Source organism: Camelus dromedarius, chromosome 28 (genome assembly GCF_036321535.1).
Source record: "Camelus dromedarius isolate mCamDro1 chromosome 28, mCamDro1.pat, whole genome shotgun sequence".
Lineage (NCBI taxonomy): Eukaryota > Metazoa > Chordata > Mammalia > Artiodactyla > Camelidae > Camelus > Camelus dromedarius.
In genome coordinates, this window is record NC_087463.1 from 12,292,341 (window position 1) to 12,319,942 (window position 27,602).

Consider the following 27,602-nt stretch of genomic DNA (forward strand, 5'->3'; position numbering starts at 1 on the left):
TTTTCTAATGTTATTTCCCCTTTTTGGCCAAAAGAGAGAGAACAGGTTGGTACAGATTACTTTCTTATATCAAATTGCAATCAAGGAAATACATAAGTAGACAAAATCCTTATGACCTATTTCTCATTCAGAATTGCCAAAAATGTTTCCCTTTGTGGAAGAAAGCTGCCCATAGAGGGGTCACCTTGACCTTGCACTAAGGTCCAAAATGGAAGACGTCAGCTTCTAATCATACTGTAATTTACTGGTTCACTGTTGACTCTCTGGGCTGTCTTACGCAAACAGAGTTTCTTTCTCATAAATAAAAGCGAAACCTTGGACGTGCTTATTGACTTTAGACATAACTGCAGGTGTTTAAGTAATCAGAGAAGAAGGGTTACTCTCCTTGCCTTGGAAAATCACCACAATCTTAATGCCCAAATAGCTCAGTCTTTATTTATAGTATCAATTATAGATCATCTTCATTCAGATGTCTGAACCTTTGATTGCAAAATTTTGGATTAGGTAATGAATAGATGGATCAAAATTTTATTTGTGAACATTATCTGAACATTATCTTGGTACTATCTTTGTCCTTTTCCATACACTTCTTTTGATGTGTTTAGCCCACCATTATAAATTTGTTGCTGTATTTGACATTTTTTTTCCCTAGAATGCGAGCACATGATAATCTTTGTATATTCAGCACTTAGCATAATGCTTGGCAAAAAGAGATGTTCAGCATGTGTTTACTGAGAGACTAATCAAGTGCATAAATGAAGGATTCTAGATTTATGAGTATATTAAGAGAAGGAAAAAGACCTTAAGGTATCGAATCTCTTAAATAAATTTTTCATTTTAAATGGAAGTAATGTAATAATATCTAATTTATTTGATTAATATTGATGAGGCAAGAGATTTTCAAAGATGAGGCTATCAATATCATTAACAACATTCAACTTTTATTGAATGTCTCCTCTGTTCAAACCAGCCATAAAAAATAAAAGGTATCAGACAAGGTTCTTGCCTTCTAGGAGTTCTTGACAAAATTGAAAAACAGGAATGTGTGCTTAAGAATGTAACGTCTAATGTAGGGTATGTGTGCTAAGTTCCAAATGAGTAGAATAAAGAGTGAGAGATACCAGAGGTAGGAAGGCAAACAGCAAGGACATTCTAAAACCTAGGTCGTAATTAAAAATCACAAAAGAGGGAAGAGCTTTCATATAGTACTAGCCTCCTTTAATTGTTCTTAGATGACTCATCATTGACTCATAATCTTGTCCTTTTGCTTATATTTCTCAGTGTTTTATAGTTGACTGCCTTCGAAGACATTACATATATTCTCCACATAAAAACAACTGAATAAAAGAATGAAATTAATGTTTGTTGATCACCTACTTGAGCCCAGACATTGTAATCAGAATTTTACATAATGTATTTCTACTTTTTTTTTAACATTTTTTATTGATTTATAATCATTTTACAATGTTGTGTCAAATTCCAGTGTAGAGCCCAATTTTTCAGTTATACATGAACATATATATATTCATTGTCACATTTTTTTTTCGCTGTGAGCTACCACAAGATCTTGTATATATTTCCCTGTGCTATACAGTATAATCTTGTTGATCTATTCTACATTTTGAAATCCTAGTCTATCCCTTCCCACACCCCACCCCCCGGCCCCTTGGCAACCACAAGTTTGTATTCTATGTCTATGAGTCTGTTTCTGTTTTGTATTTATGTTTTGTTTGTTTGTCTGTTTTTTTTTTTTTTTTTTTTTTAGATTCCACGTATGAGCGATCTCATATGGTATTTTTCTTTCTCTTTCTGGCTAACTGCACTTGGAATGACATTCTGCAGGAGCATCCATGTTGCTGCAAATGGCATTATGTTGTAGGTTTTTATGGCTGAGTAGTATTCCATTGTATAAATACACCACATCTTCTTTATCCAGTCATCTGTTGATGGCATGTAGGCTGTTTCCATGTCTTGGCTATTGGAAATAGTGCTGCTATGAACATTGGGGTGCAGGTGTCATTTTGAAATGGGGTTCCTTCTGGATATATGCCCAGGACCAGGATTCCTGGGTCATAATGTATCTCTGCTTTAAACCCTGTTTTAGAACATAAACACATTCATAATATTTTAAAAAACTTAATCTGCATCTTTTGCTAGGTGTGATGACAGATCCTGATCTGGACCAGAACATTTTTTTTTCATAAAACAACTCCATGGTGGTGTACTTATATAAAATAGACACCTATTTTAAGTTTATAACTTAATGCATCTGGGAAAATGTGTCCTCCTGTATATACAGTCAAGGTAGAGAAGACTGTGATCACATCCAGCATTCCCTGATGTCACTTTGCAATCAATTTTGGCCTTAGGCTGCCTTTGATATGCTATTTATCACTATAAATTGATTTGCCTTATCAGGAATTACATATAAGTGAAATTATATGGTGCATACTCTTTGTGTATGCCTCCTGTCATACGTAATGTTTTTGAAATTCTCCCATGTTCCTTGCATGTATAAGTTGTTCAAGATTTTTTTAAAAAAAATTTCTGGGTAGAATTCCACCTTATGAATACACTACAACTTATTTATCCATTTTCCTACTGATGGACATTTAGGTAGTTTTCATTTTTTGACTGCTATGAATAAAATTGGTATGAACCTTGATTTTCAAGGCTTTATGTAGAAATGCATTTTTATTTCTCCTGGTTAGCACCTAAGAGTGGAGTTTCTGCACTGTGTGATAAGTAGACATTTAGCTGTGTGTTTGCTGCATTTTACTTTCCCAGCAGAAATGTCTGAGAGTTCTAGTTTCTCCATATCTTCACTGATACTGCTCATGTTTTTAAGTTAGGCCTCTGAGTGGGTTGTGTAGTGGTATCTCATTGTAATTTGCATTTCAAATTAAATGAGTCTCTGATAGACCAGTGGTGCTGAGCATCTTTACTTGGGCTCATTAGACATTTGTTTATCTTCTTTTGAGAAGTATCTATTCAAATCTTTTGCTGACTTTTGTCATGAGTTGCTTATAATAGAGTTGTAAGAGTTCTCTATATGTTCTGGCTACAAATCCTTCGTAAGATATATGTGTTGCAAATATGTCCTCTCGTTCTATGGCTTTTTAAAAAAGACTTTATTTTTTAGAGCAGTTTTAGTTCACATCAAAATTGAGAGGAAGGTACAGAGAGTTCCCATATACCCCCATACCCTCCCAACCCCTGACAACCACTGATCTGTTTATTGTCTCCATAGATCTGCCTTTTCCAGAGTGGAATGTAGTTGGAATCATACAGTATGTAGCCTTTTCAGATTGGCTTCTTTCACGTAGTTATATGCCTTTGACTCCTCCATGTCTTTATGGCTTGACAGCTTATTTCTTTTTAGTGTTGAATAATATTCTACTCTCAAGATGAGCCACAGTTTATCTATCCATTCACCTACTGAAGGACATCTTGTTTGCTTCCAGGTTTTGGCAGTTAGGACTCAAGCTGCTGTAGACACCCATGGGTAGATTTGGTGTGGACATAAGTTTTCAATTTATTTGAGTCAATACCAAGGAGCATGAGTGCTGTATTGTATGGTGAGAGTGTGTTTAGTTTTGTTTGTCTTTTTATTTTCATCAAAGTTTCTTTTTTACTAAGAGCAATGAGTTTTGATTTTTATATAGTCCCATTTACCTTTTTTTTTTTGTCTTTTATGGTTTGTGCATGGTCTGGTGACAATTTCACATGACTAGAGGAAGAATTCATCCCGTGGTTAATATTATTAAAGTTCAGTTACTTGATTGACTCTATGTAAGGCAGTAATATTGAGGATCTTCATATAAGAGTGATTTTATCTTGTACATTTATTAACCAGTCCTCTGGATAATGAAATGATTCATAGGCACTATCCTCCCAACTCCTTGGATGTCTAAATAGAAACAGTTACAGAGCCTCAGGGTTAAGAAGGAAATGATAAGGCATCCTTTCCATCTGTTGATAAACATTTTGGCAGTCAGATTATTTTTCTAATGCACACTTTCAGAACCTGTTTTTATTATAGGCAGCAATGTAGCATAACTCATCTGGATGTTAGAGCAGAAAAAGAAATAAGAAATGTCTCTCCAATTTTTCATTTATAAAATGCCTGCCTGAGTTTCCACATCTTAACAGTGGAACACTTCCAGCCAGCGTATCACTTGCTTTCAAGTAGAATCATGCCTGGGGAGTGGCTACAGTGGTCCTACGGGCAGAGTGAGAGCTTTCTGATCAGGCAGAGCGAGGCAGGTACCTGGACTGGCAAAGTGAGCAAGTCACTACAATGTCCTGAGCCGCAGTTTCCCTCATCTGTCAAATGTAAAGCTTAGGATGTATACACCAAAATATAGTAGGCTTTCACTAAATGGCATTTTTTGTTTTTTACTTATTGGTGATATAAATAATGAAATAGAGAGAAATTTTATTTCCACTGCGTTTTTATTATTAGAAGAGACAGCGCTGAGACATTCAGCAGGACAAAAATGTTAAGATTAAAAACTTGGTCTCAACTTTCAAAAATCCTTCCTAGTTTTTTAGTCATGATGACAATCTAATTGTGATCTTCTTTTACAATAAGCATGTCTTAGAAGTGATGGATATTGAATGATAGCCTTGGCATACAAAACCAAAGAACCAAGTGGTATCATGATTATTTTCAAATCTAAGACAACATTAAGGATCATTAAGGGAGACTGTATCTTCCTATGGGACTTAAAATTTTTAAATAAGGAACCAGTTGCTCTGATTCAGAACCCAGACTATAAGGCTGCACCAAGAAGACGCACCTGTGCTGTTCCCCCCGCCCATCAGGTCCCCACACTCCTGACCCCCAGGCTACTCAGTTTTATTACCCACTCTGTGTTCTTTTATGCCAATACAGATAAATATGAATATATAGTCTTTCCTTCTTTTTTGTAACACAAAAGTTAGTATACTACATACACTGTTGTGCATCTAATTTTTAAAAAATGTATGTATGGAAATTAGCGTGTCACCCCTACAGAGTGGCTGAGCGTCTGTGTAACATTCCAACCTTATTGAATGTGCTGCTGGACTCACAGACATAGAAAACAAACTTACATTTACCAGGGGTAAAGTAGGGGTGGAGGGATTAAATTGGGAGTTCGGGATTTATAGATACTAACTACTATATGTAAAACAGATAAACAGCAAGGCCCCACTGCATAGCACGGGGAACTATATTCAATACCTTGTTATAACCTATAATGAAAAAGAATATGAAAATATGAATATATTTATATGTATAACTGAATCACTATGCTGTTCACCAGAAATTAACACAACATTGTAAACTGACTGTACTTCAGTTAAAATAGAGAGTGTGCTGCTGAAGCAAAGCCCCTGCAAGTCCTTTGCTAAATAAAAAGTGAGCTACCTGTCAGCCTTGATGGGCTGGTTCTCCTCTTGCCTAGAGGCAGAAGGTGGCAGTAGGTGAGCACTCAAGACCCTTGTAATTTTGGAAGACATTTTCTAAAGTTTAACTACTCATGAGAAAAGCTCTGGGAATTCTGACATCCTTCCTTCTGGCAAAATCCATCTTGAGGGGTTGGTTTTAGCCTGAAGGCTTGTGCTACAAATAAAAGTATGTTTCAGCATAAAAGTTAATGTGGCTTTTCATCCAAGAGTGAATGTTTTCATGTGTAAAGCTTGAAAGGAAAAGGAGTCTAATGTAGTCTTATCTCCCGATTAGAGCAAATGACTGGGAGGAAATCCTTCTAAGGCAATTGCTTGTAGAGGTGCCTTAATTGTCACCCTGGAGGAAGCTTTAAGCCTGTTGGAACACGATCTCCCGAGAACGTACATGAGAGGCCTTTCTCTGAGTCATGATGGTGGGTGCAGCACGGTGGTGGAGACACTGTCATAACTGCAGTTTATTTTGTAGCTAAAATTTCTGGATCCAGTTTCATCTTTCTGAGTTTATAAGCAGTCCTACCTTGTTTTTAAAAACCTAAAAGGACATATATGCCATTAGTTTAACTTTTAATGATGGAAAGTAGGAAGAAGTTAGAGTCAAATATACAAATATTGAAAAGTATGAAGTTGCTTAAATTACTCTATTTACTAAGAATTCATTTGCTCTTTCCGCAGTGGATTTACCTTCATTTCTGTGTTTTGCTTCTGCCAATAATCACGTTTATTTGCATTTTTTGAGGGGAAAGCAAGTCATTATAAGAACAGGTGCCCTGAAGACAGCTGAGTGGTAGGTGTAAGCCAGTCTGGTGTCTATAGTTCCTGGGTTTCTAGATTGAGAGAGAGCACAGCCAAGCTGACTTAAATAAGAGGACCAAAGGCTGTCAGTTGTATAGTATTCTGGTTTCCTCTGCAGATGATGGCCATATGCCAGGACGTTGATGGTAGGGTCTCATCTCCTCAAGAGTGTGCAAAGAAAAACCTTGTAAATTTTGCATTCATGTCTGTTCACATTGTGGGGACACCTTTTGACAGTTATCTGACCCTGTATTACTTTTGGAAGCCTGCAGGAGCTGGCTGTCTGCAAAAATGTGTCTTTCATTTTGGGACAGGATTTTTTAGCAACTAGACAGAAACTGAGAGAATAATTTTGTTTCCTGGTCCTGTATAACATCATCTCAAGCACGCAAGGACAGCAGACTCCTTGTCTGGCCCTTCATTCTGCATTTGGAATAGCATTCAAATATCATCCTATTTAACTTTTATATGCTGTAGTTTTCAACATTTTATATACTCTTAACGAAACCGAATTATGAGGTTTTTTTTTTTAGCAGAGGTATTCCACTATTCATTCAGTAAATATCGACTGCCTGCTGGGTACCAGATCCTCTTCTAGGAGCCAGCGATAGAATCCCTGTTATCCTGGAGCTCTGGACAGCACACCAGAAACATACAGATGCATCTGTGATTCGTTGGATGGGGATAGTTAAAGAGGAGCAAGTGCTGAGGGAGCGTGGCTGATTTAGGTTGAATGGTGAGGAAGGAAGCTGACCACATGGTCCGCAGGCAGAGACCTGAGTTCAGTGAGTGAACGAGCCACACAGATAACAAACGCAGGAAAGAGCACCTCGGACAGAGGGGAAGGCAGATGCCCAGCGCCCTGGGCTTCGCATGGGGACGTGTTTTTCGTGTTCAAGGAAGAGCGAGGAGGTACATGTGGATAGAAAAAAGTGAAAAGAGGAGAATAACAGGAGATGAGATCAGGTGCACAAGAGAGAGGCCGAGGGGATCGTGTGAATAATCTTGCTGAACTGTGGCCTTTAAGGCGAGTGAGAAGGAAGCCGTTGGGGGAGGCAGAGCAAAGGAGAGACTGGAGCTGTCCAGTGACGTCCCTCTCTGAGGGCAAAGGAGCAGAGGTGGAAGCAGGGAGACCATTCCCGGGGCTGTCACAGTCCTCCAGACAAGAGACACTGGTGGCTGAAACCAGTGGTCAGAGGAGTAGTGCTGACATAGATGATGTCCAGTGAGCATCTCTCAAGGGAATGTGGGCCATGCAGGCAGCGTGCCTGAGTCTGTGTTCTTAACCACGTACTGCTGCTCTTAAAGTAAAACAGCGACTGAGTGTTAAAGTGGATTGACTTCATTCACCTGAAGGTTTCTGAGCCATGGCCACATCTCTTAGCAGCTCTTGTCGGACCCCCTGCGGGAAGATTACCACTTACGGATTTTTAATATTCCTTTCACTTTCCCTACCTCGTTTCAGGACGAGGCTTTTAGTTGTTTATTTCTATTCCAAAATGTGATAAAGAAACAATGAAACAGTTTTTTTTTTTCCTGTAAGATTTGGACTAAGTTGATAACACTAGAATTGTGAGGTCCAGACCATAGGTGACCTTGCATCTTATCACTCATGATCCCAGCCTATTAACTTGTTTCTTTTTATTGGAGGACTGAGAGAGGTATCAGGACCAGGGCTACCTGAGGAAGAATAATACTTCAAACCAGTTATTGGAAGTATTTGGTCAGTTTACAAACATTTATTGAGCTATGGCAGTGAGTTGGCCACCATGCTTAGCCAAGATAGATACAAAGATGGGTATTACAGTCTGGTTGGTGAAACAGCACATAGTCTTCAGCTGTATAGAAGCATGATGCACAAGCCCCAGGAGACATATGTGCAGGATACTGTGAGAGGGTAGAGAGGGAGGTTTTTCATCGCAGGTGGGAGAGGAGTGTCAGGAGATGTTGATGTATGAGACGAAGCTTGGAAGAAAGTTGCTAGGTGGACAGGGAAGTCCGTTGACTAGTTTGTTTTTGTCTGAGAAGAGTGAAATTAGTAGGTGCTCATTCTAAAAAAAGAAATAGTCCTCAAGTGAGGAAAAACTTGAATAAAGATTATGCCAGTGTTATCAGACAGCAAGAGTATCTTGCTTAGGTCCCGGGTATGATGTAAGACTCTTATTTGTCAGTTAGATGGGATGAAAACTGGGAGGTTGACTTGGCTTCTGGATGCAAGATTATTATTAGATACAACTGCTATTGGGACGCTCTGTGGTGAGACCTGATTCCTCAGGGACGTTACTAATTTTTGAAGACCTGTTTTGACGTTTTCGCATAGGTCATAACTTTAACCTGTGAAAATATTCCTAAATTTTTGCAAGGAGGTTTAAAATAAATTTGAACTTCTTTTATACATATCAAAGGAGATGGTAGGTACAGGAGTCTTAAATTTAATGCTTCTTGTATAATTAACACTTTTAATTTTTGAAGGCATTCAGGCTTGCAATTAAGACAGAGAAGACTGGAATAAATCAAACTTCAGTGTAAACCTTGGCTTTATCTTCTACCCGCCATCCTTGTTTACTTTAATTAGTCTTTGTTTTGTCATCTGAGAAAGTGGGAGAATAACAGTGCCTTTCATCAAAGGTGAAAGTGAAATTAGTATAAGTGAAATACTTGGCAGAATGGCTGGCGTATATGAAGCGCTTAATGCATCATAGTTATTATTATACTCAATTCATGATTCACTTTTTGTACACTAGCATTCCCACAATACTTTTGCTTCAAGTAACTTGCTAAACCAAGCTTTTCAGAGAATCTTGGCTTGGAGGACATGAGAAGAAAAACTTCCTAATAGCAAAGAGAAACAGTACAGAGATTTAATGTTTACCTATAAGTCAAATAAAAATCAGTCTCTTCTTGAGCTGCCTGCTTCTCAGATCTCCACGTAGCTGAGAAGGGCGCACTTGCCTCAGAGCGTCTTGCACCATTCTGCTGGGCCGGGCCAAGGCAGAATTTACATATTTGCCTTTGGCTTTTCCTAACCTGCTCTCCATTTCATAGTGCCTCCCTCCCAACAATCTTAAATCCTCTCCAGCCTTAAGCTACTTCTGAATTGTCTCTGTTTTTACTTATAACAAGGGACTACGTCCTGTAGAATTTTGTTCTCTTCCCTCCTGATGATCAGAATTTGCCAGCCCAATGTCTCACCTTCTTCATATTACCTTCTAAACAAATACATATTAATATAACAGTGGTTGTTAATATCTATGGGTCATTCCTTCCAGGTGACAAGGTTAAAACTAACAAAAACCTTTTAATACGTAGACTTTTGTTTTGAACTTAAATATGGATTTAAATAAGATAAAACCTGGGTAAGGTCAAAACCAATTTGTCATAGATGTGAATTACAAAGTAAGAAAGATAGCCAGTGGTGGACAAATGACCACATTCTGAAGTGATGATTCAGTCTGAAGAATGTGGGACGATTTTAAAAATCTGAATGGTAGTTCTTGGCATTTCAGTGTATGCGCATGTGTGGGTGCATGTGTGCGCACACATTTAAATTCTCTTTTTGTTTCCCATACCTTGCCTACCATATAATTATGATGTTCCAAAATAGGCATGGATTTCAGAGGCAGTGTTAGTCATTAGATTGTGAAATTAGAATTTCCAGCTCGAGTATTTTATATTGTCTTTATTAAGACTTTCTCAGTGGTTGATCCTATCCTATTTACAGTTATAATGTTATATCACATCCACAAAATCATCTGAGTCCTCATAAAGATTAACGTATTTCCTGGGAGGGCCACTCTGAAGGGTAAGCCTTTAGTAAGCCTTTTCTAGAAAGAGGCTGCAGTGACCGGTGTGGGAGCTCAGTGAGCTCGATTCTCCCAGGACCTCACAGCAGTTCCCAGCTCTGCACCTTAACACGTGTCAGGATTCACTGTGCAGCATGTTACAAGTAATTTCTTGTACGTAAAAGTTTCTAAATGAAATGCCTAAATGTAAGTGGATCGAAGGCTTTCCCTAAAATAATGTGGTTCTCTTGGCTGGGAAGGAAAGGAGCTGTAGTCACAGACATTTTATATGTGGCTTAAAACAGATGTCCCCAAACTCTAGCATGGCCCTGAATCCTCTGGGGAGACTGGAAACATTCAGATTCCTGGGCCCTACCTCCAAGAAATATGACGTAATAGGTCTGAGTTGAGGTACAAATCTGCATCTTTAACAAATATCCCAGGTGATTCTGACACAGGTGGGTAGAGATCACATGTTCACAAGGAGCCGCTGGACTTCACAAGAGGCAGGCAATCTCAAACAGAGCTCATGACTTTCTTCCAGTCTCAGCGCCTTGTCCTGACTTCCAGTCTAAGACTTGCTGGTATATTCTCAGTCACAAGCGATTTGGTTCACAGACCCTGATGTCTTATGACAGGTGCTGACAGCTGCCAGTTCCTAAAGTGAGCCACCGTCCTCCTCAGCTGCACTAACAGAGATTGTAGATAACTTCTCTAAATTATATGTCACTGCCACTACAAATAACAGCACAGAAAATTGAAAAAAAAATTTCATTTCTAAAAAGAACATATTATATGAAAAAAGCTACTAAATGGATGGGATAAGAGAGTCCAAAAAGGCTGAAATTATGAGCGAATTATCTAGTATAAAGAGAGATGATAGGGAAGGGAAAAAAGCAAAACTTTCCTAAGTATTCACAGCATTCCCCAGCAGTGCTACAAACCATGTTATTTTTGTTTTTGTTTTTTTGTCTGCAAGCTGTAACAATATTAGTTATATATTTTTGCTACAAATTAATACTTATTAATTATGCTCTTTGCTTTGGGCTTTTAAAAATATCTACTGTCTTAAAATACCTGCTGACAAGCTTTTTAAAATGCCGACTATTCTGGAATCCCTAATCGTTGATGTTTGAGACTTTTGCATCAGTTAGCTGTCAACAACATGGTGCCTTGAGCTGAAAAGATAGGTGACTGATGCTTCATTTGTATACAGTGGAAGGTCCATCTCTCCTTACTAGCCTCTTTTCCTCGTATGTCTCTGTCCATTCACACCTGTAAGGGAACTGTTTCTTTCAGCTATCAGTGAAATTGATGATCTCTTTCAGAATCTTATAATGATTCAATTCTGGAATATAATAAGACAAATATTCTATTTATAATCAGATATGTGAAGGTGGTAACTATCTCTTAAATCTCCAGGAATCTTTAACTGTTTCATTTGTTTGTATAGAGAAGTGAAGGATAATATTACACATTTTACTTGAATTTTTAATGTTTACAGTTTTCAAGTTGTGCTGAACCATTATATAGAAATTGAACCTTCCTTTCCTTTTTTTCACTTGTCATTGATAGAGCACCTATTTATGGGAAGACAGTATAGTTACCACTGAAGAATCAAAGGTAAATACAATACAGTCTTTGATAGCAGTCCTGGCATTAACAGTCTAGTTGAGAAGAGAGAGGAGGGGCACAGTAACTGCTATGGAAGATAACTCTCATGGAAGAAGGGTATCCTGAGCGCCGTGGAGATATTCATGATTCACAGTGGTTGAGTACCAGACTCTATTTGTTGAGGATGCCGAGTACCGTCACTGAATTTGAGAAATTCACATTAGAGAGGAGGATAGTGATTAATTTGAATGATAGAGAATTGCACAGAATATCATGAAAGCAGAGTAGAACCTGGGAGGCAGTAGGGGACAAAGTACAGTTTCCTGGAAGAGGTATAACAGAAATAAGTCTTAAGTGATGGGCAGGAGTTAGCCAAACAAAAGGTAGAGAGCCAAAGGCACAGGTTACAAAGCAGGTTGGAGGGAGAGTGTGAACATTTATTGTTTCTAGAGAACTGAGTCCTAGACAGAGGCTGACGGGAGTTGTGAGTGGAGAGAAAGACATGGGCCACTCCACATAGGGACCCTTGGCTGGCTGAAGAGGTAGGACTTTATCCAGTCCTGGGGAGACACTAAAAGTTAAGAGGGCAATGAAACAATCAGGTTTAATTTTATACTTGGGCAGCTGCATAGCTGATGGGTTTAAGGAACGACAATACTAGAAGCCTGGGCTTTGAATTGGTGGTACTTGTGAGACATGCTAACTTAACTAGGGCAGTGCAGTGTTGAAGAGGATGCGAGCAGAGAACCATAGAGGAAGTCAAATTGGAAACAGTGGTTGATTGATATGAGAAGTAATTATGAAGGAAAAAATGAAGAATGACACCCAGGGTTCTAGTTTGGATGAGTATATGGATGGTGATGCCACTGATTGAGAATTTGGGGGGAGAAATACTCATGAAGTGGAAGACGATCAGTTTGGTTTTGGGCATGTTGAGTTTGAGGGGCCTGTGTCATTCTTGGGGAAGCAGCCACGGGTAATCATTTGAACATGAAAGGGAATCTGAGCCGGTGGTATAGATTTGGAGCTCCTCAGACTATAGGGGTAGTTGGAAAAATCTGAGTTCAGTTTTGGGCACAGTGAATTCCAGGAGCCATTGGAATGTGGCCATGCCGGTCCAGAGTGCAGAAGTGAGGTTGAGGGAGATGTGTTTTGAAACTAGTAGCATATATGTTAACTGTATTTCTTTCGGATCACACAAAATATGATTAATGAGATGGTTACATCTACCCAGGTGCTGGAAGGAAGGTGTAAAAGATGAAGGGAAATGAACAAAGCATAGAAAAAAAAAGATCCATGAAAACTGAGAATCACATCTGTTAGGTTGTGAAAAAAGTAATTGGCAAAGTGACACAATCATTAGTGAAAATGCTGAGCTGGGAAAATAGTTCCTGGAATCATAATTTCTCTGGTTGTCCCTTTGGTGGGACTGCCGTGTAACTAGAGGGGTTTTGTAATCCATCTGGCTCACATTCTAGGACCCAAATTGTGAGATTAGGATGAGGACACGATTCTTCCAATCAAAGAAGTTGTTATTGCTTGCAACCTTTTAGTTTAGCACCTCATAACATACCATTGTATATTTTTCTGTACTTGATTCATGTGTAAATTGAGGCAGGGGAACACAGAGGGTAGTCCACTTCTTTTTTGTTAAGTTTTTTTTTTATTGAAATATAGTTGATTTAGAATGTTGAATTAGTTTCAGGTGTACAGCAAAGTGATTCACTTGTATGTATATATATGTGTATATATGTGTATGTGTGTATATATATATCTATATATCTTCTTTTTCTGATTCTTTTTCACTATAGGTTATTATAAGGTATTAAATATAGTTCCCTGTGCCATACAGTAGGTCCATGTTGTTTATCTCTTTTATATACAGCAGTGTGTATATGTTAATCCCAAACTCTTATTAATTTATTCATCCCACCCACCCCTTCCCCCTTTGGTAACCATAGTTTGTTTTCTATGTCTATGAGTCTATTTCTGGTTTGTAAATAAGTTCATTTGTATAATTATTTTTGGATTTTAAATACAAGTGGTATCATATGATATTTGTCTTTCTTTGACTTACTTCACTTAATATGATAATCGCCGGGTCTATCCACGTTGCTGCAAGTGGATTATTTCATTCTTTTTTATGACTGAGTAACTAACTGTAACCTTAAGCCATGAGCCTTGATTCATTCAGGCTTAATAGCAACTCTCAGCCCGGACTTCCCATTGGAATCATCCGGGGAGCTTTTATTAAACAGGATGCATTGACCCACTCCCCCAGAGATTATGACTTAATTGCTGTGGGGTGGGGCCCAGGCATTCATATGTTTTAAAAGTACCCTAGGTGATTCTCATGTGCAGGCAAGCTTGAGAATCACCGCTGTCAAGCAGGGAAGCATCTGCTTTGCCAAATCAGAGTAGTAGGAAGAAATCCAAGAACATAAATAATGTGTGTTGAAAGTATAATGTTATTGTAAGAGGATGCTGAGGAATGAAATAGCAAAGTCCTAAGAAAGCACCACGAAAAGATATTTGATTTTGCTTTGTTTTTTTGTTGCTTTTAACCTTAAAAGGTACCTGTACCAGGATGAGCATTTGACTCGGGCAGCAGACACACTAGAAGTTTCTGTGCTCCTCCCAGCAGCCAGGAGGTCCATGGCAGCCTTCCTGTCTGAGCAGGCCTTTTACACGGCCCCCACCCACCCCAGCGGGATAGCTGTGCTAGCTGCATGTTTATCATTGCTTACCGTGGGGTTTCTGTGCCTTTTTCCTGTTTTCTGAACTATCCCCTTGCCTCTCCACTTTCTGTATATGTCTCCAGGCAGCGCATTCCAAGACTTGTGTTCTGTGTTGCAGGCTTGGCTACTTAATAGCTGTTTGGCCTTGGGCAAGTTATTTGAATTGCTCTAGCGTCCATTTCTTCCTCTATACTCAAGTTTGTTGTGAAAGTTAAATCAGTCAATACATCTAAAGAACTTAGCACAATGCTAGATGCCTTGTAAGATCCTGAAAGTCGGTAAACTGCAGGGCACTGCAGTGCTATTATACATTATTTGTAATTTATTTTATTGTTTACTTATTTATCCTCTCTACCGCCCAGATTTTCCCCCACAACAAAAATATTTCTATAATTGTTCATAGATGCATTTGATGTAGTGAGTGACACAAGAATTAGAAAAGTCGTATACCTGTGTAAGTTAATTTTTTGGTAATTTGTACATAGTTTATTTTGTTGCATAATTTATTTCACTTATTCACATCCAATCATTTTGCTGTTTTATGAAGCACTAGGTTAATTCCCAGACCCTCAATGTCATATACACTCACACAAATGGTGTTTAGAAGAAATATTTTATACCAGCAGATCCTACTGCTACTTAGATTGGAGCAAGGAAATGGTGCCTGTTTACAGAATGATAGCTGAATGAAACTACTCTCTTTAGATGTGTGCCTTTGTTACAAAACTGCTTTGTAAATTGCATTAGCTATATGAATATAGGTTATTGTTACTTCTCTGATTGTTATAAAGTATTGACTTTCCTGTGAAAGAAGAATGTTGGAACTGGGACATTTCCTTTACAGGGCATATTGCTCTGTTGGAAGTCTTTACATGCATTAAAAATAGCACTTAAAACTTTCACCTAAAAGAGAGTTTTTGAATCCAGAAATAGTTTCTCCATGGCATCACACTATGGTTCCTGAGAGAGTTTCTAGGATTCCTCCTCTGTGTGACAGTGTAATTCTCACAACTGCAGGTCCCATTAAATGACAAGTGGGGAGTTACCTTTTCAAGGCACTTTGGCTTTTAACCCTCCTCAGAGCTAAGGAGAGCCCCAGGAACACAGGCCAGCGGTGTGGATTGCGTGGGATCGTCTCGCGGCTGTACTTTTATTGCTCAGACACCTGGTCTGACCCCAGATCCCCATTGTTATTAACATTCAGTTTGATTTCCTGGTAGGAAAAGTCGATAATAGCAAGTGCCCCCTGTTCCATCGCGTCCATCAGAGTTCCATCAGCCAAATGAATCTGTAAGGAAGTAAACTAGACATCAGTAGGCAGTGATCATGTTTGAAACATTGCACAAGAGGATGCTGAGTATTACACGGAGAACAGATTACATTGTTATCACAATCTGTTCCGTGTCCAGAATCCTGCATGAAGTAAAAAAAAAAAAAAAAAACCCACGGAGACCTTTGTCCATTAATAATGACTCTGCTTTGATTGGCCATTTCAATAGAGATCTGGGTAGTATTATCCATTTGCAGTTTATTTGTGTTTCTATACAAAAATGAAAACATCTATCACTGAGTTATAAAGAATGATAACTGAATAATGTCTATGGAAAAAAGTATGAAATGATCATTGATCTGTCAGCTAGATAATTCTATTAAACATCACTTCTGCTACAGGCATACCTCGGAGATGCTGTGAGTTTGGTTTCAGACCACTGCAGTAAAGTGACTGTCACAATAAAATGAGCCACACGTTTTTTTGTTTCCCAGTGCATATAAAGGTTATGTTTATACTGTAGTCTAGTAAGTGTGCAACAGTATTATGTCTAAAAAACAGTGTGATACCTTAATTAAAATTTTTTCCTTGCTAAAAAATGCTAACCATCATCTGAGTCACAGTAGTAACATCAAAGATCACAGATCACCACAACAAATATAATAATGAAAAAGTTTGAAATATTGCAAGAATTACCGAAATGTGACAAGAGATAGAAGCAATCTAGAACTGGTGTTGTTCGGAGGAAACCTACTCTCCTCCATTCTGGGCTGGGCGTATTTATGCATCTCGACAAGGCGAGCCCCACGCCAAACTGTGATGTACCTTTGTCTAGTTTACTTTAGGACTTTGCCAGATATTCATGTCAAATGAATGGATGAATGAGTGAACTCATGGATAGATGAGTGGATGAAGGATGAAGGTGATGGATAAAGAAATAAATTACTAAGTACAGAAACTTTTTTTTTGCTTAAAAGAAGATGAATTTCCTGTGCCTATCATTTTAATCTTTAGCAAGTTATTTCATTATTTGTCAATAAACTTTCATGCTTAAATATGAGTAAACAGTTTTTAGGGTAATCCTCACTGAGACAGTTGACCAGATCTATCCCATGTGATGCGTGGTAAGGGCTTCAGACAGGGTGGTCCCTGCTGTGGTCGCTAGAGGTCAGGATAGAGCCAGGAACCAGGTGGGCGGAGGGTGGTTGTGCGCACAGCAGCAAACCTGCAGGGGAGACCTGGCCCAGCCAGCAGTCCGAATTCCAGAGCAGGAGTGAGCCGAGTCTCAGTTGGGAACCTTACACAGGTATCCACACAGGAAGTATGAGCAGAACGGGAAGCAGACAGATCACAAATATTAAAAGGACACCAGAGTCAGAGCAGAACAGGGATCCTCGTAGATACCCGAGCCATTATCAAGTAAAGTCAGAACCAAAATTTGGAGATAAAATTAGACCTTCTGGGGGGACAGGAAAGGAGCCAGTGCTCTAGCAGCATCTGAGTGGGTTCTAACCACTATTACATATCTGTTGGATATCATTAAAAAAACGATTTCTTATAACATTTGCAATTAGTCATACCTTTTGACTTTAATTTTTCATCTTAACTTGAGAGACAAGGGTGGGTGGCATAGTAGTCAAAAAATAGTATGAAATTCAGTCTACTTTTTCCTGAGAAAGTTGTGGATTATCTAAATTTATCATTCACAATGTATTTTGTTATGTGTACAGTGAATCCCTGTGTGTGCTCACCAAAAGCTAAATATGAATAATTAGTATAAATTGGAGCAGAGACAATATAATTTATCTCTAAGGAAGAGTATTCTGACAGAATGGAGACTGAAAAGCGTTATTTATTTATTTATTTGTTTTGGTAAATATTTAAGAACAACATAGTTATGGTTGAAATTATCTTGGTTAAAGTGGAAAATAATGGGTTTTATGGGGCCTGTGTTTGTAATATTTGAGGGGCTCCTCTTTGACTTGATTGCAAATAAATTAATTATGAATAAAATTATGTATGGAAGCAAATAATTGTTTGAAATGACAAAAACAAGAAAAATTACAAATTTGTCTAAGAACTGAAAAATATGGGAAACATCTAGAAATATTTTTATTAATTAATTGTTTGATATACTTCTGCAATACCTTATTTTTCTACGGGTGTTTTGGCTACGTGTTCTTCATATGATAAAGATTTGTAGGATCATTTTTTATAGATAGGATAGAAAGTTAATTCAGTCTCTCTGTTAGCGTAATTGATCAGAATCTGTGTGTGCAGGTTGCATGTGTATATATGTGTGTTTAACTTATTGATTACGTAGAATAGATTTTTTTCAGTCTCACGCCATTTTTGGTAGCATAATACACATTTATAGAATTGTAGTCAAATTTGGTAACCCTTTATCCAGTTTCTCTTATATATGTGCTACAGGTCTTTAAAACATTCAAGATTCCTTGCGCAGGGTCTGAGCTTAAGTCCTGTTTAAGTTGTTGACGTTCGTTTACTAGTTTGTCATCAATGTCCTTGCTGTAATGACGTATTTAAGTTTTGTGCTAGACTTGTTGTCATCATATTTTGTGGGAAATCAAGAAATTTAACTTCTTTCCAGTGTGCACAGATTCACTCCTCTTCATTAATTGAAATATCAAACTATGAAAGAGGATTGATTCGTTACTTCTCTTTAAAACAAATTTCCTTCTTCTAATAAATTACTGCTTTTGATAGATAATTTTCATAAGATGTTTCTGTTGCAGTCCCCTTCTTGACACTGGATTGGTTTCATCACTGATCATTATCACTTTTGTTTAATCTTCAGTTAATTTTTTAATCTGAATTTTCTCTCAGATCTTTAATACATGCTGTTAAAGAGATAAATGAAGCTACTTTTCATGTATACTAAGGCAGGAGTTTGTAAATATTCAGACTGTCAAAATTATGGTTAGAATGGTGATTTTCAGCTCAACATTCCCTTAGCCAGGTACCTGAAATTCTCATGGCCACTGACAGACTGATGTTTGATATGAGAGGAAATATGACAGAGGAAAAGTCAGAATGGAAATGAATAGTGTTCTTAAATTAACCAATGCAGTTAAAATATCCTGTTTTTGTAAATTTAGCAAAAATATATGACGTTTTGATTATCCCACACAAGTAGAGAGGCCTGAAATTTGTGCCTCTTCGGCTTTGTGGCAAATCTTCTTACGGATGACCCTTAACATTTGCAGATATAATTGTCTGCTTACGCAAGTATGAAATATGACCCAGTCATTTACAATATAATCTGCATGGCAACAAGTAATGCACAAAAAGTCATAATTTCCAGTTAACAAAGACATGATCCTCTGAAGTTTTTTTTGCAAGTAATTACCTCTGTATTAGGACTTGTAAATACATGTAAATAGGTACTTGTTTACAAGTATTAGTAGTTTTAAATACTTGTAAATAGGAAATAGGGAAAAACAGTAAGATACTCGAAAACCAGTGAGATAAAAGTTGTGTACACCACACTGATGTAATTACAGAATGACACAGGGCTGCTTGCAAATACCAGCAGCTGACTTCAGCTCGGTATTTTTTCAGTGGAAGGAAGCCATACTATTAATGAATGTAGTAAAATGTTTAACAGTGCTTTTTTTTTATTGGCTTCCGGTCCATTTACAATGTTGTGTTAATTTCTGGTGTACAAAATAATACTTTATTATTAATAAAGATATTTCTAACTAAGAAAAAAAAGAACAAAACTCTGAAGAACTTTGAGCGTGATGGTGCCCTCCTCAGGTAGGCAGGCAGAGCCTGAAGGCAGTCAAGAAGACACCGTGTTTAGAGAGACACTGAGTGGCTTAAACTGGAGCCCTGGTTCTCTTATGGACGGAGGAGAAAGTATGAGAGTTCGATTGAATGCCAGTTTTAGAAAGTGGGAGACTCCTCCTTAGATAACAAGTAACAGGAGACCATGTTGAGTCAGCGGGAAAGGTCCATGGAGAGGCATTTGTTAACTAAGGGGCATGCTTGGTCTTTATTTTGTACTGAATATCAAGGAATTTGCTTGAGAACCTGACATCACAATGAGGGCAATTTATAGTATTTCATTTCCTTTTTTCTCCCTGCATGTCCTGTCTCCCTGAGGTCATAACTTGGAAACTAAATCAGGATTTCAGCTGAAACTGTTACCAGGGCACTCAGAAGTTCCTGTTGATTCTCATTATTTTTTTTCCAGCTGAGCTTAACTCCTAAGACTCTTTAACATGCAAGTCTTTGCTTTCTTCTCAGATGAGTGAGATCAGTTTCCTTCCCCAAAGAGAAATATCTCCATTCAAATAGATTCAGTGAATCAGAATATAGAGTTGTTTTGGTTCTGAGGTTTGCATAATAAATGTGATACATTTCTCCATTTTTGCCATGTGAATATATTTCCTGTCCTTAGAACAATTTATCTTTAGAGTTTTGCTCTATTTGAATTGCAACAAAATACAATCATAGATATAGTTAATAAGAAACACCAAATATTAAAACTGGAAAAGGACCCTACTTCATCTGCCTACATTCAACTGTTTGTAAACCATCATTCGGGTTTATTCCATATTCACAGCAGACCCAAGTAGGCAGTAACAACTGCTGGGGTGCAACATAACTTCTTCTTTTCCAAAACCAACGCTTCTCTTATTTTTAAGCACTGAAGAAGAAAAACCTGTAAGTCAAAAATCCTATGTGTCAAAACATCCCACTGGCCCAATTAAAAATAGATCTAATGGGACCACTTCTCACCACATCCACTGTTACCAGCTCAAGAGACATGATCCCACAGATGCCTACCCAGAGCTTCAGAACACGGCCCAGATTCATGGCCACCCAGAGCCTCGGAACGTGGCCTGATTTGGAATAAGGTCTTTGCAGATGTAATTAAGGTAATGGTCAAGATGAGACCCTATTGGATTAGGGTGGGTCCTAAATCCAGTGAAAGTGTTCATATAAGAGACAAAAAAGAAGCCACAGAAACAGAGAAGAAGGAAGTGTGAAGATGGAGGTAGACATTGGAGCAAAGCATCTATAAGCCAGTGCATCTGCAAGGGCTGCCAAGGATTGCCAACAACCACCAGAGGCTAAGAGAGAGGCAGTGGGATGGTCTCTTGCTCAGAGTCTCCAGAAGGAGCCAATCCTGCCCACACCTGGATTTTAGACTTCTGATGAAGTTCTGTTGTTTAAGCCACACAGTTAGCGAAAATTAGTTGTGGCTGCCCAGGGAAACTATTACATTCCCTTACAGTCTAACCTTACTTCCTTCTCCTCTCCACTTACTCTGCTTCAGTCACAGTAGCCTCTTTGCTGCTCCTTAAACAACCAAAGCATACTCCCTCCTGAGACTTCCCACTGGGGCATAGTCTTCTGTCAGAGATGTGCATGGCTCGTCCAGTCATCTCCTTGGATGCTCTACTCACAGGTTACTTCCTTCCCAAGGTCTTCCCTGATCATCTTATTTAAAATCGCCTGTCTCCCTCCTCCCCTTGCCCACTCCGTGTTCTTCTTCCCTGCTTTATTAGTCTTTCTAGTATATGTCACTCTTTGACAAGTATTTTATTCCCATATTATATGGCTCCTTCCTCTAGTCTGTAGGCTATGTGAGTGGGGATCTGAACTGTTTCTGCACACACGCGTGCCCACACCGTATGCCCTGCAACATGTGTCACAGCATACCCAGGCAGGGAGGAATAAATACTTACACTAAAGAAAGTTACTTTCCTTCACATTTTTTTCCTACTTAATTAACTCATCCATCCATCAAATATTTATGGAGTCTCTAAGCTCAGTGCTTTGATGAATATTTTGATCCATAAAACTTGGTCCTTGCCCTCAGGGAACGTAAAACTTAAAAGGGTAAATAATACATACAAAAATGTAAGTGAGGGTAATGGGAAGTCTCTGAAGTGAAAGTACCATGGTTCATATACTGTGTGTGATGTTATTTTAGGCATTTAGAATATTTCAGTGACTTGATAGTCTTATGGATGATGCTTTTTGAACAGTCACAATACAGATCAGTGAGTGACACAAAACACAAAAGTGCCCGTCCAAAGAGGCCAGGAAGGGAGAGGTCATTTCAGGCAAAGGCATTCAGGAAAGGCATCCTGGGGAGACGGAATCTGAGCCAAGCTATGAAGGTATGCGGGATTTTGGTTGGTGGAGATGATCAGAATGTAAGGCAAGGACAGCAAATGATACTATACCATGCTGCATATTAATGTGCTGATTTGGCAAATGTGCAGTTCCCTCCAGCTTCAGTGGGAAAGAAGCCTGGAAAAGTAGGCGGTGGACTGAAATATCCTCTGTGCTATTTGATTTCTCTAATTCTGTTTGATGGAGAGAGAAATGGGTACGAGGAGTCTCCGTTATTCAAGTATATTTGAAAACCTTTGACTCAGGCTTTTCCCCTTAAATCCTTATGCATCATTTGCTTCCTTTCCCTTGGCCCCACCCATTAAGTACTAAACCTCCATACTCAGTCCAGGACTGCCGCACGAGTCTGGTCCTAGTAGAAACTGGCAAACTGGATGAATGAGAAAGATTGATTGAGACTGTTTTTCACTCTTGGTTTGCCTGAAAGGAAATAGTGTTGACAAGGGATAAAGCTCCCAAGTCCTCACCCCCTGGTTGTGGCGTTGGTCACCTCTAATGAAGCCATCCCTCTTCCGCAGCCTTAACTTCCGAAACGTTGCACCTTCTCATTCGCGCATTCTTCTTGGTCCCTCAGCCATGCCCTGATTTGCATGTAGTGGGCACTCACGAGACAGTAGTTATTTGGTTTATATTTAACTCGCCTTGTTTATTGATTCCTCTTAGCTTTCCCTCGGTGTAAGCCCTTCACCCTGTGCGTATTGTCTTCCCGTTCCCCTGATGGAGGACACAGACCGGGCACATACCAGGCACCTCATTAAAGCTCATCAAACTGAACTCAGTCCTCAGGGAACCAGTACTGCTTTCACTATTCCATCATGTGTGTTTGGGGAGATTTCAAACCTCTATCTCTGACCAGACAGTGTCTCTCAATCCTAAATCTCCTGACACGGAATGCTGTAAAAGATGTTGGATATAAAATCGGGAGACAGGGGTTAACGTTTTGGCTACGCTCCCTGCTGAGTATGTGTGTTTAGAGCAAAACCTGGTATTTCTGCCACACACTTTTCTCACCTGAAAAGAAGAGGTGATAGTAATCATATCCATACCTCACTTGGAAAATGAGCCGAGAGGGCTGGGTATGTTTTGGAGTAGTTGTGCTTTCCAAGGTCACTATTGAGGTGACTGACTATCTCCTCTTGGGTATTTGCCATCATACCTCAACATTCAATCCCTCTTCAAAGTCTGTTCTTCTTTGGAGTTTTCCTTTGTCTGTTAATGACACTCCCTTAAATTTCAAGTTGGCTGCTTTTTTTTTTTTTTAAACCATCCCTTTTCTTTTCTTTTTATTTAGTTGCTCTTTGGGCTTATTGATTCTTTCTTCAAAATGCATTTCAGATATGTCCACTCCAGGCTAGACATTTGTCCTTAACGTCTACCTTTGTCTTCTAATGGATGTCTACAATTTGTGACATGCCACTACCCCAGAGCACTTCAAACATCACCAACCAGATTTGTTTTCAGAAAAGACTGTTGGGTCATCTTACTTTCCAAGCAGAAACCCCCCAGCTGTTCTCCATTGTACTTTTTATCCATTCATATCTTCTTTTCACTAACTGAAGTCTTTTATTAATTATTTATTTTTTAATTTTGGGGGGAGGTAATTAGGTTCTTATTTATTTACTTATTATTTTAATGGAGATACAGGGGATTGAACCCAAGACCTCATGCATGCGAAGCAAGCACTCTACCAACTGAGCTATACCCTCCCCGCTAACTAACGTCTTTTAAATGCCCCTTTCATACCCAGGCTATGTGCAAGATGCTAAGGGTGAATAAGAAAAGACCTGCAACTTCAGGAAGACTCTTGAATTTTCATCAGAATAAAGATTTTAAAATTCAGCACCTATCCTGCCCCTTTAATCTTAATTTCCTTTCCCCGCCAGCACAATGCCCACCCCAGCCCCACTCCAAGCAACCTAGATTCTTCACTTTTCTATGACTAAAACATTACATTCAATTTGATTTCAAGATACTGTTTATGCTGCTTCTCAGACCAGAATGTCCTTGATTTGTTAAGCAAACATGTATTGATCAAGGCACTTTTTTTTTTGTGTGTGTGCAAGACAAAATCCTTCCTGCATATACTTCAGGGTCTAATTTAAATGTGCTTTGTCCCAGTTGAACTCAAGTTGAAAATCCTAATGGCTTCATCTGTGCCTGATGGGGATGCTGGACGCTGAATTATTCACTGCCTTATGATTTTGCTTACTTGTGTGTGCGTGTCTTGACTGTACATCATGAAATTATAAACTCAAAAGTTCTAGTCTTATTAACTTCCTACATCTCTTTCTCCCTCTCATCTCCCTACACCTACCACCTCTGTATAATGAGCTGCCTACAGGAAACACTTTGCAGATATTTTTCGATAAGATGAAGAATTGAAGGATGAGATGCTGGCCCACATTCCATTGCTCACTGTGATAAGGCAACTTACTAAGGTTTGTTCTATAAAAGATTAGTTCTGTTAAAAAATGATGTTTAAGCGCACACACACACACACACGAGCTTCCATATTCAAATATCTTTGAGAAATAATGGGTTCAATGAAATTAGGCTAGTTTATTTACAGCAAGGCTTCTCAAATCCTTTAATATGCTAGAAGACATTAAGTTCTTCTAGCAGGAACTATAATTTGTTTAAATACAAAACAAATGTTTTTGTTGTGGCACATTTTTATTATTAGTGCTCAATAGTCACACCTCTGGAATTGCCAATTTTAGACTCAGTAAACCTACAAATTTCTGGAGTTCAGTTGTAGACTTGTAATAGCTGCATGAAGGAACACATGGCTTTATTCCATTTCATTACTTTATCATCTTCATGGTAAACCCTTCAGAAATTATCAAAAGCAGCAAATAATAATAAAAAACAAATACAAAGCGAAGCAACATTGGAACATTACAAATGGGGATATTATTGGAGAGTGAAAGGGCAATGATGGCCCTGTAAATTTACCACATGCAGGTCGTTTAGCTGATTGAGTGAATACCGTCAGGTATGGACAGAGAGCACCAGATTTAGATTCAGGAGAACTGGGTTCCATTCTTGGCTTTACCCACAACTGCCCTACGATTTGAGCAGGTAATTTAATGTGTCTAGTTTTTTTTTTTTTTTCTGTTTATAAAATGAAGGGATTAGATTGAATTAGTGCTAAAATATATCTCTGGTCTAAGGGTTTATGTTTTTGTAGTGAAGTTTTTTACATTTTAGTTGTGTCTTACCTCTGCGTACAAATCCTTGAAATGTTTGTCAAGACATTGACACAGGACGTGGAATGCTAGAAAGCTCTAATGAGGGATGTGCAGGTGACTGGCTTATTTACGTTTAATATCCCCTCTGGTAGATCGCTGGTTTCCCAGAGATGATAAACTCAGCTTGTTAGTTTTGAAATGTCATTTCAGTTACTCGTTCTAAAGTAAAGAAGCAATGCCTGCTGAGGGAATTTTTAATGTGAATCACAGAGCTAAATCATCACGAATGCATCGTAATGTGACTTCCTTAATGGCTTCTTTAGAAGGTTGCTACTGGTTCATTTTTGGCTCTTCTTTTAATTGTGCCAAATGCCAAGAATGTAGGCATTTGGCCACAGCTGACAAGGAACTTTTGAAGACCGTCCAATTTGCGTAGTTTGTGAATGAATACAAATTTGGACTCTAGACTCAAACAGAGAAGGTGGGAAAACTTCAGTCTAGCACAAAGATTTTTCCCATCCTGGAGGCCAAAGATTCTTTCTTCTTTTATCCTGCGCTTTTAACATATTGCTTAAAGGAAATGAAACACTAAACCACTTTCTCCGTTTCCTCTCTGCGATGTTTGCTCTAATACTCCCCAAGCAGGTTCTCGCGTGGGTAAATAATCTGGAAGGGCAAATGGCTGCACACACAACCGAGGCTTACCCAGTGGCTCACGCTGATGTGCAGTAAGCAGTGTTGACTTTTCAGAGGTCGCCCCGCTGTTCTAACTGCATGATTAGAGGTCACGTGATAGTTCTCTGGGAAGATAATGGCTGTGAGGACGTTTGGTTACAGCAGCTATTTGACTCCCTGTATTTTGGAGAGAACCACCAGTGTGGGTGACTGATTAATGGTCTTTAAAACAAGATACAACTAAAAATAGCATAGGTAGGAACTGTTTGTATCAAGGTGTTCACAAACACAATTAGGCAATCATTGTACTTTTGTGTTTTAGATAATGACCCTGAATTCTATGAACCCAGTGAGTGTTGTTTATCTTCCATTTTTATCTTATTTAATGTACACTCATTTCATTCCATTTGGTCAGTCCTCAACCAGCTGAAGTCAGACGTGAGTTCTTTCGCCTGCTTTCTACAGTTCACCAGAGAGCACACAAAATAACCGCAAGCGCCACCCTCTGCAGGCAGAATGTTGCTCTTACTGTTTGACTGAGCTTTACCTATTGTGTGGAACGCAGCAAGCTCAGCCTTATCTCCAGTGAGGTAATCAGATTGTAAGGAAATGTTTAACCCCGTAACAGTAACCTAGTCATTTCAGGGAGTTCCTGTTTTGAGGGAGCCAGTGGGAAGAGTAAATGATGATCAGGGGTATAATGATAAATAACAGACAGTCCTTCCTTCCAAGAATTCCAGGCCAGTAGAGACACGGAGAAGGAAGACAGGCGAGTAACAATCCCAGTGTTGCCCAGTAGGAGCCAGAGCAGAGCAAAGACAAGGCAGGTGCATAGGGACTGGACTGACACCCTGGACGAGGTGAAACTTGCACTCACATTGAGGGATGAGTAGAAATTCATCAGTAGTTAAAGAGGAACTCTTTATAGCAGCAAGTCCAAAGAAAAGACAGGGTGAGAGAACGGCGTATGTTACAGGAATTTCCCTGAGGCCAAAGCGTGAGGGTGTCTGTGGAAACGCAGAGCTATGAGGCTGGAGTAAAAGGTGAGGATCATGTAGGGAAGAGTCTTGAGTGACAAACAGTTTTTAAACTGAAATAAATTATTGCCTGAAGCCAATAAAGAACCACTGAGAACTTTTAAATTCTCTTTCCTATACTCAGAGTCTACACTAATGTCATACATGCTAAAAGTGAACACATGCAGGCCTCCTGTGTGTGGTTTCACCTTTTACTCTCGTCTCCTGGTTTCTCATCACCAGACTACCCGTTCAGGGTCGTCAGCGTTTAACGGTCTAGTCTAGCCTTCACACTTTCCTCAACAATTCATGTAATTGCGTACAGTTAGATAGCAACACACAGACACACAAAGATGGCGTCGTCATTGTTTAAAAAGAAGGCACTCATGTTTCTGCATCTTGCTTTTCTCACTTAATGTCTCTTGGAAATTCCTCCAAATCAACTTACATTTTTAAGGCTTCATAAAATGTGAATGTGTCATATTTTCCATTTTTATTTAATAATTCACCTATTCATCTATTTATATGTTTTTTTCTTTGCCTCCAGTTTATATATATATGTATATATATATTATATATATATATATATATAATATATATATACACACGCATACATGTAAATACATATTTTTAAAAACTTGTGTTTATATTTCTAGGGTAAAGACTTAATTTTCGTAAATTGCTGGATTATTTTCTCAGGAGGCTGTAACAATACACATTTCTGCCAGCAACATATGCGAACACCTTTTATTCCACAACTTTTCCAGTACTGAGTGGTATACTGTTCTTTTCTGTTTCGGACAGTCCATTGGGCGTCAGATGCCATCTCATGATGACACTAGAACATCTTTTCTCGTATTTCTTCACAATTTGAATTTGAGCTTTTGGGGATAGCT

The 27,602-nt window shown here is 38.7% G+C and overlaps 1 protein-coding gene and 1 non-coding gene across 4 annotated transcripts in view; one reads left to right on the forward strand and one right to left on the reverse strand.

Moving 5' to 3' along the window:
• RAB27B (RAB27B, member RAS oncogene family) overlaps window positions 1-27,602 on the forward strand; it is a 137,737-nt gene that overhangs the window by 11,239 nt on the left and 98,896 nt on the right. The window lies entirely within an intron of this gene.
• Window positions 23,458-23,531, reverse strand: TRNAA-CGC (transfer RNA alanine (anticodon CGC)). The gene has a single exon. It is a non-coding gene; the product is annotated as a tRNA-Ala (tRNA).